At 39.8% G+C, this 19355-nt stretch overlaps 1 long non-coding RNA gene across 1 annotated transcript; it reads left to right on the forward strand.

Annotated features, from left to right (window-relative positions):
- The first annotated feature begins 10676 nt into the window (after nucleotides 1–10676).
- On the forward strand, nucleotides 10677–13145 carry LOC115465082. Its single transcript, XR_003941318.1, has 3 exons — nucleotides 10677–10761; nucleotides 10933–10935; nucleotides 13134–13145. It is a non-coding gene; the product is annotated as an uncharacterized LOC115465082 (long non-coding RNA).
- The last annotated feature ends 6210 nt before the right edge of the window (nucleotides 13146–19355 follow it).

Consider the following 19355-nt stretch of genomic DNA (forward strand, 5'->3'; position numbering starts at 1 on the left):
GCCCTTACGCCAAGCCCCCTCCCTACCCATCTTCAAATCCTTACTCAAAGCCCACCTCTTCAATGTTGCTTTCGGCACCTAACCTTTATACCTTTCATGAAATCTAGACTGCCCCAATTTGACTACCCCTACTTGACTGACTGTACATTTGTCCTTTAGATTGTAAGCTCTTTGAGCAGGGACTGTCCTTCTATGTTAAATTGTACAGCGCTGCATAACCCTAGTAGCGCTTTATAAATGTCAAATAGTAGTAGTAGTAGTAATATAGAAGAAACACTTATAGAATCTTTTAATCTACCCTATTTAATTTCTAGTTCATTTAATATGAAAAATAGCAAGTACATCTGATTTTAGTTCATTGTCATTTCATACTCTATTAAGTAATAATTTTTTTAAAGGGAGGAAAAGACCTCAGATGCTCAGCCTATTGTGTCTATATTTCACCATTGTGGCCAGGCGAATGTCCTCATAGGTAAAAAAAAAAAAACCTCCTCTTTTTTACTTTTTTTTTTCAAAATATTTTTCTTTGAGTTTTTTTCTGATCGTGTGCTGATTGTGCTTATTGATAAAAACAATTTTTACTACTACTACTACTATTTAGCATTTCTATAGCACTACAAGGCTTATGCAGCGCTGCACAAACAATCTTCCCGTTCTAAATATATTCTTAGGATTTGAAAACACTTACCTGTTTCCCGAGGATTCTGCTTTTGCTTGTTCAGTTAGCTCAACAGAATACCTCTGTTTCACAGTATGCTTCTTCAGGAGCTGAACCACTAGCTTTGCTGTCTTGAAATCCTAGTCGCAGAGGTCCTGACTCCTTCATGATCCAGCAGCCTCCCATGCTGAAGGATTTCTTGAAAAAAAAAGAGGTTTTTTTTTTAGTACTTTCTAGTTTTCGTGTTTAAAGTATTCGTAGGAGCAAGATATTAGCCATATTAGTTCATTTAACACCAATCTATTCAATAATCAAATAACATCTACAGTGAAATGTCTTATTGAATTTGAAAATCATTTGTACTATCCAGTTAATTCTACTATTCATAAAACAATATAGTATAACCCACATATACGTACAAAATAAATCTCAATTTTATTGGAAGGAATGGATAGATATATTGACTATCAAAGACATTTTGGCTGAGGATAATCAAACAATGCTACCCTTTCCACTCCTTCAGGCTCATTAATAATTACTACAAATGGCTTCAACTATATCATTGTCTACATGCTTAACAACATATAGACTCATCTACTTCAGAAGAACCTTCTATCTTTTCAACTGCACTTATAATAAATGGGCATCTGCTTCTACCATTTACAAGACTATTACGTGTAAATCTCATAAATATGTTACGGTTTTACAAAACTCTTGGGGAAATGATACTAGTCATATGCTCACAGAACAGCACTGGACCCATATATGGACCTCAGGGATAAAGCCATTGGCTTCTGCGACTTTTCTACAATCCAATTTTTTATTATATCATAAATCAATATGGACCCCATGAAAACTCTTTGTTGCTGGATTATCTTCTTCTGACAAATGTTGGAATTGTTCTTCTGAAAGTGGAACTTTATCACATGATTTTTGAATGGCAATCACTGCAACTATTTTGGAATGATATTTGGCGAATAATTCAAAAAATGATCAATTTGACATGTACTCTTTCATATTCTATTATACTTTATAAATCAAGCTCACCACTGGTTACTCTTCCAGATCATTTTGATAGTCTACTATCCATTGCACTAAAACTTATCCTGTCAAATTGGAAATCAGCAAAATGTTCATTATTGGTGTCAATCAGTCCTGCTTTATCAGAAACTTGAATTCTCAATTGCAGAAAAATTAGGTTCTATATTAAGTAAAAGGAAATGCTAGTCACCTATAGAGTCATACCTTGATAATATAGTTAATAACCAATGAAAACTATCTTTCATGTTTCCCTCAATCATATTTCTCATTATGTTGACAAATGTACAAATTGTACTATATTTACTAGCAGTGTATCTATATGAAAGTTATTTTATCTTTTTTGTTATGACACTATTTTCTTGTGTCTTTCATTGTTATTGTTTTTTTTTTTAGAAAATCAATAAAACTTCATGAGAAAAAAAAAGAAAGTGCTCCTAATCGGTCAGGTTCTCAAGATTTCCACAGTGAATATGCATGAAATATATCTGTATGCACTGCCTCCATTGTATGTAAATCTATCTCATGCATATTCATTTAGGATATCCTGAAAACTAGATTGACTGGGTTGAGAACCCCAGAGTTAGAAGAAACAGTATCTAAGGTTTCTTGGGTTGACACAGATATATGGAAATGTAATAGAAAGTTTGGTATTGCTTAACATGAACATATTTTTAAAAGAAAAATTATAATGATAATTTTAATGACTTTAGACTTACCATGAGATTTGTGTTAGAGAAAATAAATTTAAGTTAAAAAATGGATAGAAATTTATGTGAAGAAAAATGCTGATATAGCTGGAGAGAAATTATATTTTAGAGCAAAGATCAAAATTTCAGTTCCTTATTGCCTTTCTCACTCAGCCTCTCACTACATAGCCTTCTCTCACAAAGACCTGCAGAAGCGCTAACTATGACCTAGTTCTATGACATTTTCAACTGCACACATGTGCCCATCAGGCCCCTAAGAGGGTAGGAACCCATCAATTGCAGCAAAAGTCCTGTCACTCCCTAAACATGCCTGGATTCTGCCATGATTCCTACATTCTTGCACACTGCGATCTGTGAGAGCTTTGGCAGCTGGATGCACACCTCTGATTTTACAAGATATGAAGTACCAGTCAACTTCTAACACACATGCAGAACCAGCCTATCAGTCCCTAATCACAACTGCTCAGAACCCCTGATATACGACTGATGATTTTTGTGTTCTATCCCTGATAGATTATGGGGGATACCACCAAAGCAGCTGGCTCCTGATTCCCCAACATGGCAAAACACTCTGAGGCACCAAAGCACTTTAGCCAGGTCCACCGGCAAACTAGGGTGATCACTGAGATATCCTTTGCCCTGCTGAAAAAACATTTATGCTGTCTTGACTGCTCAGAAGCTGAAATGATATATTAGCCAGCACTCTAAGCTGAGCAGGAGTCCTCTACCTACAGTTCTGCCAGTGTGTGTGTGTGTGTGTGGGGGGGGGGGGGGGCAGTTTCACTGTCACATTTTCAATAACAAGGGACAGGCAAGCTCTGCAGAACTCCAGGAGACCTTCCTGTCCTTATCCATTGAAAACACAATATTGATGCACTGCTACCCAGCAATGCAGTTGGATGACTTCTACTCAGCTTGTAGGGAACTGTGTTGGCCAGTGAAGGTCTGTCAGATTTTCATAGCTTGCTGTATAGTGCACAATTTAGCACATAAGCATCACCATACTGAGAAAAGACCAAGGGTCCATCAAGCCCAGCATCCCATCTCCAACAGTGGCCAATCCAGGCTCCAAGAACCCGGCAACCCCCCCCCCCCCCCCCCAAAAAAAAAAAAAAAAAAATTGAATAATGTTCAATGGACTTTTCCTTCAGGAATCCATCCAAATCCCCCTTAAACTCCAGCAACGAGTTCCAGAGTCCAACTACACGCTGAGTAAAGAAAAACTTTTTCCTATTTGTTTTAAATCTACCATATTCTAGCTTCATCTTGTGTCCCCTGGTTCTATGAAGAGCCCTAACCATCTTAGCCTTTCCTCAAAGATTGTAAGCACTGTCGAGCAGGGACTGTCTCTTCATGTTCAAGTGTACAGTGCTGCGTACATCTAGTAGTGCTATAGAAATGATAAGTAATGGTAGTAGTAGTAAGTCATTCCATCCCTTTTATCATTTTCGTCGCCCTTTTCTGCACCTTCTCCAATTCCTTTATATCTTGAGATGCGGCGACCAGAATTGGACACAATATTCGAGGTGTGGTCACACCATGGAGCGATACAACGGCATTATAACATCCTCGTGTTTGTTTTCCATCCCTTTCCTAACATTCTGTGCACTTTCTTAACCGCCGCAGCACACTGAGCAGAAGTTTTCAATGTCTTATCAACGATGACTCCCAGATCCCTTTCTAGGTCTGTGACTCCTAACGCGGAACCTTTCATGACATAGCTGTAATTCAGGTTCCTCTTACCCACTTGCATCACTTTGCCCTTGTCAACATTGAACTTCATCTGCCACTTGGATGCCCAATCCCCCAGTCTCGTGAGGTCTTCCTGTAATCTTTCCCACTCCTGCGACTTGACGACCCTGAATAACTTTGCATCATCTGTGAATTTAATTACCTCACTAGTTACTCCCATCTCTAGGTCATTTATAAATATGTTAAAAAGCAGCGGTCCCAACACAGACCCCTGAGGGACCCCACTAACTACCCTTCTCCATTGAGAATACTTACCATTCAATCCTACTCTCTGCTTCCTATCCTTCAACCAGCTCTTAATCCATAGTAATACCCTACCTCTGATCCCATGACTCTTCAGTTTCCTGTGGAGTCTTTCATGAGGCAGTTTGTCAAATGCCTTCTGAAAATCCAAATACACAATATCCACCGGCTCCCCACTGTCCACATGTTTGTTCACCCCCTCAAAAAAATGCAGTAGATTGGTGAGGCAAGACTTCCCTTCACTAAATTCGTGCTGACTTTGGGATGACTACCATCTGGTTATTAAGAGCCGGTTATTAAATTTTGGTCAGACTTGCGAGCCCGGTTGTTGAAAAGCGCAAGCCGGTTCTCCCTCCCTCCTCCCTCCGGATCCGGTCCCAAATCCTCCTCGGTGAAGACCGAAGCAAAGAATTTATTTAATTTCTCCGCTATGGCTTTGTCTTCCCTGATCGCCCCTTTAACACCACTTTCAACCAGCGTTCCAACCGATTCTTTAGCCGGCTTCCTGCTTTTAATGTATTAAAAAAAATTTTACTATGTATTTTCGCTTCTAACGCTAACTTTTTTTCAAAGTCCTTTTTTACTCCCCTTATCTCCGCTTTGCGTTTGGCTTGGCATTCCTTATGTTTTATCTTATTACAAGCCGTTGAGCCCATTAAAACGGGCAAGAAAGCGGTTGGAGCAAAGCCGGGTGCAGCCGAGCCCCCACCCAGGAAAGCCGCCCCAGGGGATGGTGGCAGAGGAAAGCGCCCGGGTAACAGCAGTGGCGGCTGCGGTGGCAGCAGCTTATCGTACCTGTTGGATACGGAGTGCGCCTCGGAGCTGCTGTCGGACGATCCCTGCCCGGTGCTCGCCGGTCAACGTCGAAACTCGGAAGAGATTTGTGACATGACGTGCATGTGCAGAACAGCTGCGCGGCACGTCGGTCACTCTTCATTTATATAGTAGGATTTTTAGTTGGTTCTCTTCTCCATTTTCTGAAGGATTGTTTTTTGGCTCTAATGGCTTCCTTTACCTTACTGTTTAGCCATGCCGGCTGACATTTGGTCTTTTTTTCCTCTTTTTCTAATACGCGGAATATATTTGTCCTGTACCTCTAGGATGGTCTTTTTGAACAGCATCCACGCCTGATGCAAGTTTTTTACCCTGTGAGCTGCTCCTTTCAGTCTTTTTTTACAGTTTTTCTCATTTTATCGTAATCTCCTTTTCTGAAGTTAAACGCTAGTGTATTTGATTTCCTAAGTTCACTTTCTTCAATGCCAATATGAAAACTGATCATATTATGATCACTGTTATCAAGTGGCCCTCGCACCGTTACCCGCCGCACCAGATCATGAGCTCCACTAAGGACTAAGTCTAGTATTTTTCCTTCTCTTGTCGGCTCCTGAACCAGCTGTTCCATGAAGCTGTCCTTGATTTCATCAAGAAATTTTATCTCCCTGGCATGTACCGATGTTACATTAACCCAGTCTGTATCCGGATAATTGAAATCACCCATTATTATTACATTACTCATTTTATTTGCTTCACTAATTTCCTTTGACATTGCTACATCCATCTGCTCGTCCTGGCCAGGCGGATGGTAGTACACTCCTATCACCATTCCCCCCCCCCCCCCTTTTCACGTGGAATTTCAATCCACAAAGATTCCAATAGGGGTTTTGTATCCTGCAATATTTGCAGCCTATCTGAGTCAAGGTTCTCATTAATATACAGTGCTACCCTTCCTCCAATCCTATCTACCCTATCACTATGATATAATTTGTAGCCCGGTATGACTGTGTCCCATTGGTTATCTTCCTTCTACAAGGTCTCAGAGATGCCTATAATATCCAATTTTTCATTGTGTGCAATGTATTCCAGCTCTCCCATCTTATGTCTCAGGATCCTTGCGTTTGTGTATAGACATTTCAATGCATGCTTGTTGCTCAGTTTTATATCACGTTTAATACATGGCATTATTAATATGTTATCTTCTGTCTAGTTATTATTAATTTTACCTAAGGCCATCTGATCTACTACGGTCTCTTTGACATCCTGACTTACAAGGAACTTTTTCTTCCCTGTTTGGATGATATCTTCTAAAGATACCTTATCCTGAACCATGCCCTTTTGAGCGACTGTCGGCCTTCCCCCTGTTTCTAGTTTAAAAGCTGTCCTAGTTCCTTTTTAAATGTTGATGCCAGCAGCATGTCCCACCCTGATTAAGGTGAAGCCCATCAGATCGGAATAGACTCTCCCTTCCCCAGAATGCTGCCCAGTTCCTGACAAATCCAAAACCCTCATCCCCGCACCATCATCTCTTCCACGCATTGAGACTCCGGATCTCTGCCTGTCGCTTGGGCCCTGCGCATGGAACAGTTGGTATTTCAGAAAAATGCTACCCTAGAGGACTAGGGGTCATGCGATGAAACTACAGTGTAGTAAATTTAAAACAAATCGGAGAAAATGTTTCTTTACCCAACACATAATTAAACTCTGGAATTCATTGCCGGAGAACGTGGTGAAGGCGGTTAGCTTAGCAGAGTTTAAAAAGGGGTTAGACGGCTTTCTAAAGGACAAGTCCATAAACCACTACTAAATGGACTTGGGAAAAATCCACAATTCCAGGAATAGCAGGTATAGAATGTTTGTACGTTTGGAAAGCTTGCCAGGTGCCCTTGGCCTGGATTGGCCGCTGTCATGGACAGGATGCTGGGCTCGATGGACCCTTGGTCTTTTCCCAGTGAGGCATTACTTATGTACTAAATTTGGCTTCCAGAACCTCTCTCCCACATTTTCCTAAGTCGTTGGTACCCATGTGTACCAAGATGGCCGGCTCCTCCCCAGCACTATCTAAAATTTTGTCTATGTGTTGCCAACAAACCAAACCAGCTCAGAAATCCTCTGCTCAGCCCACAGGTCAGGCACTCTTCCCCCTTTCTCCTCTTTATGTAGTCCTGACTGCATACAATTAGCCCCTCCTCCCACGTGGTGCTAAGATCCCTGCTGGAATCCTATCTGCTAAGGTATGTTACTCAGCACACTCATCTCAGGAACTAAACCCAGCCCAGAGAACTCCTTTCAGGCAGCCCAGCCCCGAAACACAGGAATCACAGTTTCAGAGAAAAAGAAAAAGTACCCAGCAAAAATTGCAGTTTTTAGGCAATAGGATAACAGACAGAAAGGTTTAAAGAGGACACACCCTAGTAAAACAACAGATGAAGTAGAAGTGCTATAGCAGGACACTGAGGATATTGAATCACTCACACACATTGACAAATCACTGTAAAAGCAGCAGGACCTGAGGGCAAGAAATAAACTCACACATAGGCATTTCATGTGAAAGTAAGTGTATTTCTTTTTCGCAGCAGTGCATTTAATGAGACATGCCCACATTCCCTATCCAAACATGTTCCCCCTCCTTGACCTCTCCCCATTCACATAAGTTAATCCTCCTTCACGCTATTTCTTGCCATTTCCCTTACCCTTTTGTCACCCCCTTGCCAGGCCCTTCGCCCTTTTCCCTGCTTCCAAGGCATGCTGTACAGAGATATGAGATGATATATCACCACTATTGGACAATCTGAGTGACTCCTCATCCTACAACCTTCACATTCATCTGCCCCTATGAAGTCTTGGAAAACCATTTTCCCCCAGCTATTAATGTAAGAGACAGGTGCTAACTGTAAGGGTGGAGGCTTTGGATAGGTGAATGATGGCCCAGTATCCACAGAAGTTAGGAAGGTAGTTTTTGTAGATCTCAATGGCCAGTCTCTTGGCAGCAGATGCAGCAAGACCAAAGGGCGTTGGTGTTCCCGGCAACTGTTCTGTGAAGAGATGCAGGGGTGGAAGGTTGGGTGTATGGCTCTGAAAAATGGACCCAGTTATGAGTCAGGATTTCATTCACTAATGTTCTCTATGTTTTTTTCAAACTGTTTCTCCTGTACGGCCACCATTCTCTCATTTTGCTGAAGCTTACATTTCAACTGATTAGGGAAGAGGTGATAATGTTCAAGAGGCACTCAGCACAGGTGATCAACTGCTGCTCCGTCACCTGCCTACTTTTGGACCTTCTGGGGCTCTATATGCAGCCATAGTGTCATCAAAGGCCAAAGGTGAATGAAGAGGTTTGTATCCCACTACCTCCTCCTCATTCACGGTGCCTACATCAACATTTAAATTGCCAGATGCTGCAGGCTCCTCCTCTCCCTGGCTCTCTGTGACCAGTGTGGCCTGCATCATGAGGTGGTACATTGCTGTGGTATCTACCTTCTGCCTGTCCTCTTGGATCCTTCTCTGGATCATATGCCATCCTTTCTGAAATTAAGCCAACATAAGCACAGTCTAACCAATCAAATCACAGAACAATCCACAAAATATTTAGCTCAGTCAGTGCTAACAGTCAACGATAATATCTTATCCCATGGGAATAATACTATCCGGGGGGGGGGGGGGGGGGGGGGAACCCACAGGAAGACTGTAAGCTGATTAAAGTTTCTTCTGCAGTCACTGGAGTTGTTCCAGGAATGTGGTCCTGGTCGCCTTGCTGGAAATACAGAATCATTCCAAGCAGCGCCTTTCCTCCTTGATTCTAAGAATAGGTGAAAGATTGTCTTAGTCATAGTGCACAGTTTGTACAGCTACTCTCATAGCAAATGCTCCTAGACTTCTCCTTACTGATTGTCCTGACTAGGATAACCAGCTATCTCTTACTCCTATACTTGCTTTGGATTGCATTGCTATGTCTTTGGACTGCAAGGCTCTCCCCTCACATTCAGGTCATTTAGCTGGGGGTGGGGGTATGGTCAAAGAAAAAAAGACAGGGATTTGAATTGAACAGAAGATTTTATACACATTCCCTCCAAAACAAGTCTCCTCCCCTCTTTATAACATTAGACCTCCTGGAAGCTTCTTCTTTCTTGCAGCTAGTGATGTTATAGATAAGCAAAAACATATTTTAGCAGAGTATCTAGCTGTCATTGCTAGCACCCCATAGCAGGACCCTAGCTTCTCTACAACAGCTATTACAAAGAACCGCTAGTTACCATGGCTTTGCAGTAGCTGTTAATGAGTGCTATATTGAATGCTAACTGCTTACCGCACTTTGGCACTGTTAGGCTTCTCACGGAAACACTGGGTTTGTGAGCCCTTGGACCACTGCCGAGGAGCGGCAGTGGCAGGCAAAACCACCCCAAACCAGAGACAAGGCAGAACAGGACTGGAACCCCAGACTGAAGTTGCAGCTGAGGCAAACAAGCTGGAACAGGCAGAGCAGGAACAGCTAGACTTTACCAGCACTTGACCACCGTTCCTCAGGAGTTGAGCCCCTGAGTGCAGGCGGCCGGCCAGACTTACAGGACTGGGCAGGAACTGGATACCAACAGGATACACACAACAGAGTCAGGACTAAAAGCTGCCAGGCAGCCACTAAGACAGAAACACAGACAGGTGAGAGTCAGGACTGAAAGCTGCCTAGCAGCCACTAAGAAAGAAACACAGACAACCCTGAATTAGACAAGGAATACAGACCAGAAACAAGACTAGGAAGTAAGCAATAAAACCAAAGCTAAACTACACATAGACTAACTAGAACCAGACAAGGAACTCAGTCAAGAAACTGGACTAGGCAGAAGTGCACAGAGCACACCAACATACCAGGGACCTTAGACGATGCAAAGGCAAACACAGAAGTTTCCAGGGAGTTAATAAAGCCCATTAGCAACTGAAGTTCAGCTGCAGGAATCACAAGGCAGGTACGGGTGCTGTTCAGGCACAAACAAGAAAAGCAAGTCTGGCAGCCCAGAAGATCTGGACCAGACTAGGCTGAAGTCTGGAACGGGTGACAGTCCATAGCAGCCACTGGTTCTGGCCACCAGAGGGCGAGGGGAGCACAGACAAGGAAACAGTCACCATCGTGACAGGCACAAGGGTCTGTAAGTTTTCATAGTTTATTACATAAGCTTGTGTGGGTACTGTACTGACTACTGAGTAGAAGATTCAGTCTCCCAACTGAAAATTCAGTATACTCAGCTTCTAGGCAGTGTACACATTAAGACACTTATTTTTGGAGCATATAGATGTCCTGAAATGGACATCCATGTGCTTAAAACGCCCAAAGGCAGGATTTGAATATCTAACACTGCCATATGTCCAAACAACAAGGGAGTGTGTTGTAGGTGTGTTTTCAGCACTTTTTGGAGGGCCCAAAATCAGAATGTCCAACAGTGATTACCGAAGGGGAAGAAATGTCCAAGTCTAAAAAGAAAGACGTCCTTATTTAGACCTATTTCTGGAAAGTCAAGGGTACAAAAAGATGCTCTTATTTAGCAGCTGACCACTGGAGGGATTAAGGCATGACACCTCCTTAATCCCCCAGTGGTTACTATCCCACTCCCTTTCCCCTGAAAGTGAAATTGAAAGGGAACCTTAGGGAGGGAGGTGTGGCCTAATGGTTAGCACAGCAAGCTTTGATCCTGGCGACCTGTGTTCAATTCCCACTGCAGCTCCAAAGTCACCTAACCCTCCATTGCCTCAGGTACAAAAACTTAGATTGTGATCCTTCTAGGAACAGAGAAAGTACCTGCATATAATGTGTACAGTACTATAGAAATGATTAGTAGTAGTAGATTCATGACAGCCTCAGATATTGTGGGCATTTTTATCATAGCAGGAAGTAAATCTAAGGAGCAGCCAAGTGGTTAGTGTAGTTCAAATTCTATTTTAACTTTTAACTTTAAAAATATTTATATGAGCCCTCCAGTAACAAAAAAATACTTACTGTACCTAAATATATGTCACCCGTCTGTGGTAAGACTTCACACAGTATCAAAATACCTCTAATATGTAGTCGCGCCAGCCGAGGGAACTAACTGTGCTCAGGTCACCAGAGACAGAGTGAACATAGAATAAAACATCATCCTTAAAAGATAATACCGGATGAATGCATAAAGGTGAACATAAATTCCTGTGAATGGAATCAATTTGATTTACAATAAATCTAGATACTACTCACTTATATATGTAACAAGAAATTATTTATTAAAGTGGAATGAAATTATTTAACTGTACTGGTAAACAGAAAGAAATACTCTTCAGTTAGTTTGTACAGGATTAGACCAGTAAAACTGCTGATTCCCTACTGGATCCAGTATACACTCTAATTTCTTTACTAACCAAACATTTATTCTCCTAACCAAATTACAAGTCAGTATAACACTTCAAAGATTTCCAACTCAAAATAGGAATGTTCCTTAGGTGTATTTCATGTAAAATCTCAGTTCACTTGTGTGGTAAACAGGAGTTTCAGAAAAAATGTGAATTGTCTCTCTCTGTACTTAGCTGAAGGAAACTTCCAGTTGCAGACTCAACTTCCAGTTACTGACTCAACTTCCAGTTGCAGACTCAGTCTTCAAGAGATCTCTCCTTTAAAAGTTGTCTTCTTCCTAAACTTAATCTGAAAATAAAATAAAAGGAGAAATACTGCCTCCCTGCAGTGAGTGTGTCTTTTAGATCAGCCTGCCTGAAACTGGAACCTGGACTGAGTGCTAAACTATGAAAAAATAAAATAAATTGAATTTCCTCAGTTCTAATTTCCTAAGTAGCTTTATTATAACTTTACCCTGACTATCTAAAAAGCAACCCTTTTTGTTTCTTCCAAGCTGCTGAGATCTTGAAGCCCACTGCTGGGTCTCATCCACACACACACACATTCATAGATCCACTCCTCTCTCAGCAGAAAAAAACTCAAGCTTGTAAATCTCAACTAATCTCTTTCAGAAATAAATCTTTTTCCTTAAATGTTTAATGATTTCTGATCCTTACTATTAGGACCAAATCAACTTGAAAACTCACAATCCTTTCCTCAGGAGAGAGAACTAAAACTTTCAAATCTAGTACAAACCTCTCCTCAATTTCCTGCTTTACTTCAAACAAGTCGATCACTCTTTTAATATATCAGTCAAATTTTATCAATTCTTTCTTTCAATTCTTACACCCAGAGCTCACAGAATGCAGGTCCTGGCTCAGTCAAATCTTCAGTTGCTCTTTCTGCTCTATTCCCGGGCAAAATTCTAACAAGAGCTGCTCAGCCAATCAGAGAGCTCTATTTGAATGTAGATTAACATAGACACTCTAATTGGAATTTCCAGTCAAAAAACACCAGATAAACCCTTCGTTTTTGGATCAAATTCCACATTTTTGATCAGTCATGTCCTAGCATTAAGGCTGTAAACATTTCTAACAATTTTTATCCATATGCAAATGAGAACCTCCCAAAAACAGACTAATTTGCATATGATTTAAACAAATTTGAGTACATAGCATATCAATTCCATCTCCTAACACCTAAATTCTGCAATTAGATTTAATGCAAATACTTTTCAAACTTATTTTTAGCACTTTTAAAATCTTAGGTGTCAGTGCAAATCTCTATGGTATGTTCTGCTCATGTGCAGGAGTCTCTATGGTATCAACTGCTCATGTGCAGGAAGTCCTCCTGGCTGAATATTTCCATAGCAAGTCAGGACACCTCTAGCAAACCCCCCTGCTCTCTCAACAGTAAGGTAAACACATTAAACCAATTTCTACAACTGGTTACATATATAAGCTATCTGCAAGCCTGAAGGCTACTGAAGTAGTGTTTGTTCAGGTATAGTAGATATTTTTCTGTTCCCAGAGGGCTCACAATTTCAAGTTAAAGTTGGATTTGAATCTAGGTCCCTTGATTTACAGTCCACTGCACTAACCACTAGGCTGCCCCCTCTGCTCTGCATGGATATCTGTGTGACCATTTTCTGAGAAGATGTCAATGTCCCTTATTCCCCCTCCCCCCACCCAATTCATAATTTGGATATTTACAGTTTGTAAAATGGCTGTCCTTGCTGGACCTCTTTAGCACATGGATATCCATCTTATGTATTTTCAAACAGGAAATCTTGTTCAAAAACACATGTGAGATGAACCTCTTTTTGGAGAATTCTGACCTGGACGTCCCTGTTCTAACTTTGACTTCCTTTCAAAATGTGCCTCCATGCTTGTTATACCAACTAACCATTTCAAAAGCTTATTTCCAAAACCTGCTAAGTCCATTTTAGTTGCATCAGAGAAAAGTTGATTCTCCATGTAAACATACATATTTTGTAAACTGAACTCTTTTAATGCTGATGATATAAAATATCATATATCTCTTGTAAACCCCTTTTCTTTAAAACATACTCCTCAGACCTGTGCTAAACATGACAATTATTTTTCCTTCATTTATTCTTTTAGGAGCCACATGGTGTATGTGATTCCAGTGGCTATAGAAGCATTCATAATTAAACCAGTAGATCAAAGTTTCCAAGCATCAACAGCAGCAAAATGGAATGAAAGATTCCAAACACAATTGTTTTTTTTTTTTACAAGTCTGTCATATGTGAAGTGAAATTATGAGTGTAGTGCTTGTCTGTGCATAACTGAAGAAGCATTACTGAGGGTGGAGTTGGGGAAGGTTTTGCACTTACATTATTGGGATTTTCAAAAGTATGCAAACCTTTTGTTTTGTTTTTTAATAGGTAAACTCTGCGTAAGTTAACAGGTGTAAATATGGGCACTTAATTATAGCTGGATAATTTTCAAAATGAAAATATGTGTATGCTTTCACTTTGAAAATCTAGCAAAGTTCAAAGAGTGAAAAATTTCTGCGTACTTTTTCCTGATGAGAAAAGTTATAAATTACCTCTTTAATAGTTACCTGTTATCAAAATGAAAGATCATAAACTGTGTAATACTTCAGTACACAGCTTTTGAGAAACTCCTGGACAACTAGGTAGCAACATATTTGCAACAAAATAGATGCTATCTTTCCTAAAAATTAAAGATTTCCAAACTAAAAATGTTCTCTGTAGACAAGAGTAATCATGCACTGTTTTAAATTACTTATCGGGATAAAAATACCCAATGATAGAACTGCATAACATGACTTTTAAACTAAATTATCAGTATTTAAAAACACACTGGATCAAATGCTGTTCCTCTGAGTTCCAGTGACTGTAAGGTCCCAGAAGCATTGGTGGTGTTTTAAAGAGGACAGATCCACCATCTGTGTTTTTGAGAAAGAAGGCACTACCTGTTCTACACGTGAGCAGTAAGTTAGTCCTAATAATTTCTTATAATATATTGTTGTAGGTTTAAGATTAATGTGTAGAATTCTCTTAGCTCATACCTCTGCTTTAGGTATACATTTCTGGCACTTCCAGATGTGTAACTGAGTCAGACTGTAATAGCAAAAGCAACACAGAGGCTTATGGCATCTTATAGAAGAAAATGCTGCACCTGACACATAAAATACATATTCTATATAAAGTTTACTGACATCCTTACAGAGGACTGTTTCTAAACTTCCTGTACTACACACGATTTAACTAATTAGAGACATTAGTTTTTAAGTTGTTTCATAACTTTGGAGAGATGTACTTACCCACTGAATTTCTTTTACAACTTTGAGTTTTTTGAGACTGTGGGTTACAGTAAATCCAGCAGGTTTGCTCTTTAAATTGTATACTTTCCTTAGCCCACCAAACTGTAACTATTTTATTTATTTATTTATGGGAAGGAAAACAAAAAGTGAGGAGAGTGGATGAGGATACCAACAATTGTATATTTATTTGCTAAAAAATAGAAATTTTAAAAAAATAGCACTGTACATAAAAATTTCTATTTTTTAGCAAATAAATATACAATTGTTGGTATCCTCATCCACTCTCCTCACTTTTTGTTTTCCTTTCCACGGTTCCGTGAGGGTTTTCACCTCCTTTTTGTTTTTGCTTTTTTTTGATTTATTTATTTATTACATTTGTACCCCGCACTTTCCCACACAATGCAGGTTCAATGCAGCTTACATAGTAATTCGAAATACAAAGTCTTATAACAGAAATTTCAAAACGGTAGTGAAACATTATGAAGTTGAGCTTGAATAATTTATGATAAGTTGAGTTTGATAATGTATGATTAGGATAAAATAGGGTAGACAGGATAGGATAGTATAAGTTAGGAGAAGGGGTAAGGAAGGATATAATAAAGGGGAGATGGAGAAGAGAAGGATAGGATGTGTAGAGGGGGAATGGGGAGGAGGGATAAGTAAAACCAATGATGAGGTCAGTATCTAAGTCAGAACAGAATTGGGAATGGAGGTTGGTAAGATTAGGTTGGGACATTAGAGTAGGCTTGCTTAAAGAGGTGAGCTTTCAACATTTTTCTAAAGGGCAAGTAGTCGTTGTCTGACAGAATAGTTTAGTACATTGATAAAGATGGATTTATATAAATTGTTCTCACTTTGCCAAATTTGAAAATACTTTTTCTTTGGCTATGTAAAATTCTTGTACAAGCCTTAATTTTGACACATCTAGATTTTTGTGATGATCTATAGGTAGGTTGCTTGGCTAAACTACTACTACTATAAATCATTTCTATAGCGCTACCAGTTGTATGCAGCGCTTCACAATTGAACATGAAGAAAGAAAAGACAGTCCCTGCTCAAAAGAGCTTACAATCTAAACCAGGACAGACAGGACCAATAAGGATAAGGGTAGGACAGACAAAAGGACACATAGGGAAAGAAACATATTACAAACATTACAAAAAAACATTACAAAATACAACTGCTCTCATGATCTGCGGAGCAAAAACATTTGAAAGAATGTCTGCACTTCTGACCAGAACTATATTCAAACTATGGGGCCCTTTTACTAAGCAGCGTGTCTACGTGCGCCCAACGTGCACCAAAATACAGTAACCACCCAGCTACCGTGTGGATCTTGCGGTCATTTCATTTTTTATTTTCGGATGCATGTATTGGGCACGCAGCAAGTGACATTTGACGCGCGTAGGTCATTACCGCCCAGTTACCACGTGAGTCTTTATCGCTAGGTCAATGGCTGGCAGTAAGGACTCAGACCCAAAATGGACGTGCAGCAATTTTCATTTTGCCGCACGTCCATTTTCAGCAAAAATTTTAAACAGGCTTTCCTTACAGGTGTGCTGAAAAATGATTCTGCATGTGCCCAAAACACTCGTCCACACTACCACAGGCCATATTTTAGCATGCCTTTGTAAAAGGGTATCTATGTACATTTGTTTCCAGGGTTTATTAGAACTTTGGTCCAGCATATTTGGTCAAACTTTTAGAATTTGCTCTTTTAAGCAATTCTACTCATCAATGTAGATCCCCTTTTCTTTATTACCCTTCGGTGAAAGGAATTAAGTCTAAGGAACTATTGTCTTCCTCTATGCTGCATATTGGTGGAATTGTGTTCATTAGACATTAGGTGCAGTTTAGTTATATGACATTTTGGAAGAAATTAAAAACTTGTTTCAGAATTTTTAATAGAATTCTAGTCAGTTTCATTGATTTTGTTTATACTTCTAGTCCCTTGTTTATAAACCATGTCGAACCAGTGATACTGGGGTACTGTGGTCTATAAGAACTTTATTGTATTGTATTGTATAGAATACGTTTTTACTGGTACACCTAAAATTTACTTCCTTGGTGAATGGGATCTTCAAAAGATATCTTTGTGATGATCATACAGTGGTATAGTGTAGAACTTTTTTTTAATATTTATTGTGAAAAATTGTGAAAAGCCAACAGAATAGATGATCATTTAGGAGACATTTGAGAAGCACTGCTGTAGTAAGATACAAATTAGCTGAACCCTTAAATTCAATTGTTAACATATAATGACACACATCTCAGTGGAAACTAAATTGGTGTTATGTGGTCTATCCGTTGTGTATCTATGAGCAATTGGGCAGCTGGAGGGGGTAGTTTAGGGGACAGTTGATCAGTTAGAAAGCATAGTTTTGTGGGGTAAGTGCAGATTCTGGTATGGTGGGGCAGTTATTGGGTAGTTTGGGCGTACATGGGTATTTCCAGGGTGGTGGGGTTATTTGGTGGCATGGGTAGTATTAGGTTTAGGAACCAGGCAATTTGGGGGTGTTAGATCAGCTGGGCAAATAGTTTTGAAATGTGTGGGCAGTTGATATGGGAAGGTGCAGTTACAGAGGATAGTTTTTGGGGTGGAGGCAGTTTGAAGGGTGGTGGGACTGTTGCAAAGGGTTAATTTTTTGGGTGGAGCAGAGAACAAGGCGAAGCAATTAGAAAGGATTAGTTCCTTAACCCCTGTGTTTCGCTTTATGTTCATTTCTAGATTGAAGAAATTAGAACTGCTTCTCACATACAAATGCATTTAGCTTTTATTTCTTGGGGGGGGGGGGGGGTAGGCGTGGACTTATATCCTTGGAATCCCTTGTCCAGTCTGCCCCTTTTTGAACTCAAAGTATCTTTTCACTGTTTTTGCCCACTCCAAGTTTCATCTCATTCCATTAAATTTTGTTCTATAGTCATTTAGACTAGATTCTATATATGGCGCCTGAAAAATCAGCACCAAAAATAATTCCGCCTATGTATATTCTGTAAATTGTGCCTAGATTTAGGCACAGTTTATAGAATATGCCTAGGTGTGTTCTCTAGAATACGCCTAATGACACCTAAGATAGATGTGGAGCAGGTGCATTCTATAACCCTGCGCATAGATTTTTGGAATGCCCCTGGCCCACCCATTCCACACTCATAGCCATGCTCCCATTTGGCAGCGTGCACTAGAAATTATGCAACTACTTTAAAGAATACACCTAGCAAGTTGTGAGGGTAAATTCTAATCAATACCAATTAGTATAAAAAAAAAAAGTACTTGTTAATTGCCAATTATTGCTGCTGATTGGCTTTTTAAGTAATTTAATTGCATGTACAAATCCATAATATGACCAGATTTGCACACACAATCATGCTATATAGAATCTGGGAGTTTCCCCCAGACAGACAATTCAGATGATTTTTGCAACATCTGTTGGGTTGAAAAGAATAATAAAACTAGTTGGATTGTGTAGATAGAAAGACATTGACCAGTGACAGATGAAAATGATTTATGAAAGTGTGGTCCCACTCAATCACATGCAAACATTGTTGGTCCAGTGTATGGTCCAATAGTATCACAAAAAACTGCTAGATAAGGTAGTGCCTATCAAGCATGAAAATTTAGTAACATTCAGGCTGATGTTATGGAGAAAGGAAAATAATAGCTTCTATTCTAATATAATTAGAAAATCCGAGGATCTCAATTTTATCTGATTCTTAATATAAATTGAATGAAAAGGCTTTTCTACAGGGCAAGTTTAAACAAAAGACAAGACAACTTCTAGGGAGCAGCAAAAGGCAGCTGCAGTTAAAGCAAAATAGTAGGTCTTGACTGCCATAAATCAAAGCATCATCATTGTATACAGTACTTGTACCTGTAAGGTAATTTTCAAATATCCCATTTATCCAAGTAAATGACTTTTGGAACTTGTCTAAAAAAGAACCCAGGAGTAAGGTGTCTGATGGCACTCCCAGCCACAGATGCCAAGCCCCTGATTCTATAAAGGTTGCAGAAAATTGGGCACACAAATTCAGGTGTGTTCCTGATTTGCGTGAGCAGTTTAAAAGAATAGCGAGCCAATTAGTGCCAGTAGTTGACTTTTTAAGAAGCAATTAGTGGCACTAATTAGATTTATTTGGAGGTTGTGTTCCCAAAATTTAGGTTCAGTCCAAAAAAGGAGGGCACAGAAAGGAGATGGTCATGAGCGTTTTGGGGTGGAATGGGAGCATAGTTTTGAATTACATGCGTAACTACAGAATAATGGTGCTGAGTGTATACATTTAGGTACAAGCATTTCCACCATGTTTTTGTTGCAAATCGTGGCACCTAAATTTATTCATGACCAATAACACTTAAGCATTATTCTATAAATTGTGCTCAACTTATAGAATAATGCTTAAATGGGGGGGGGGGGGGGGGGGGGGTGCATCATATATAGAATCTGGCCCCAAATGAAATAAATAAAAAGTTTATTGTGATGGATTCACTACTGAAATTCAACACGGTGCCATAATTCAAGGG

This window comes from Microcaecilia unicolor, chromosome 3 (genome assembly GCF_901765095.1).
Source record: "Microcaecilia unicolor chromosome 3, aMicUni1.1, whole genome shotgun sequence".
NCBI lineage: Eukaryota > Metazoa > Chordata > Amphibia > Gymnophiona > Siphonopidae > Microcaecilia > Microcaecilia unicolor.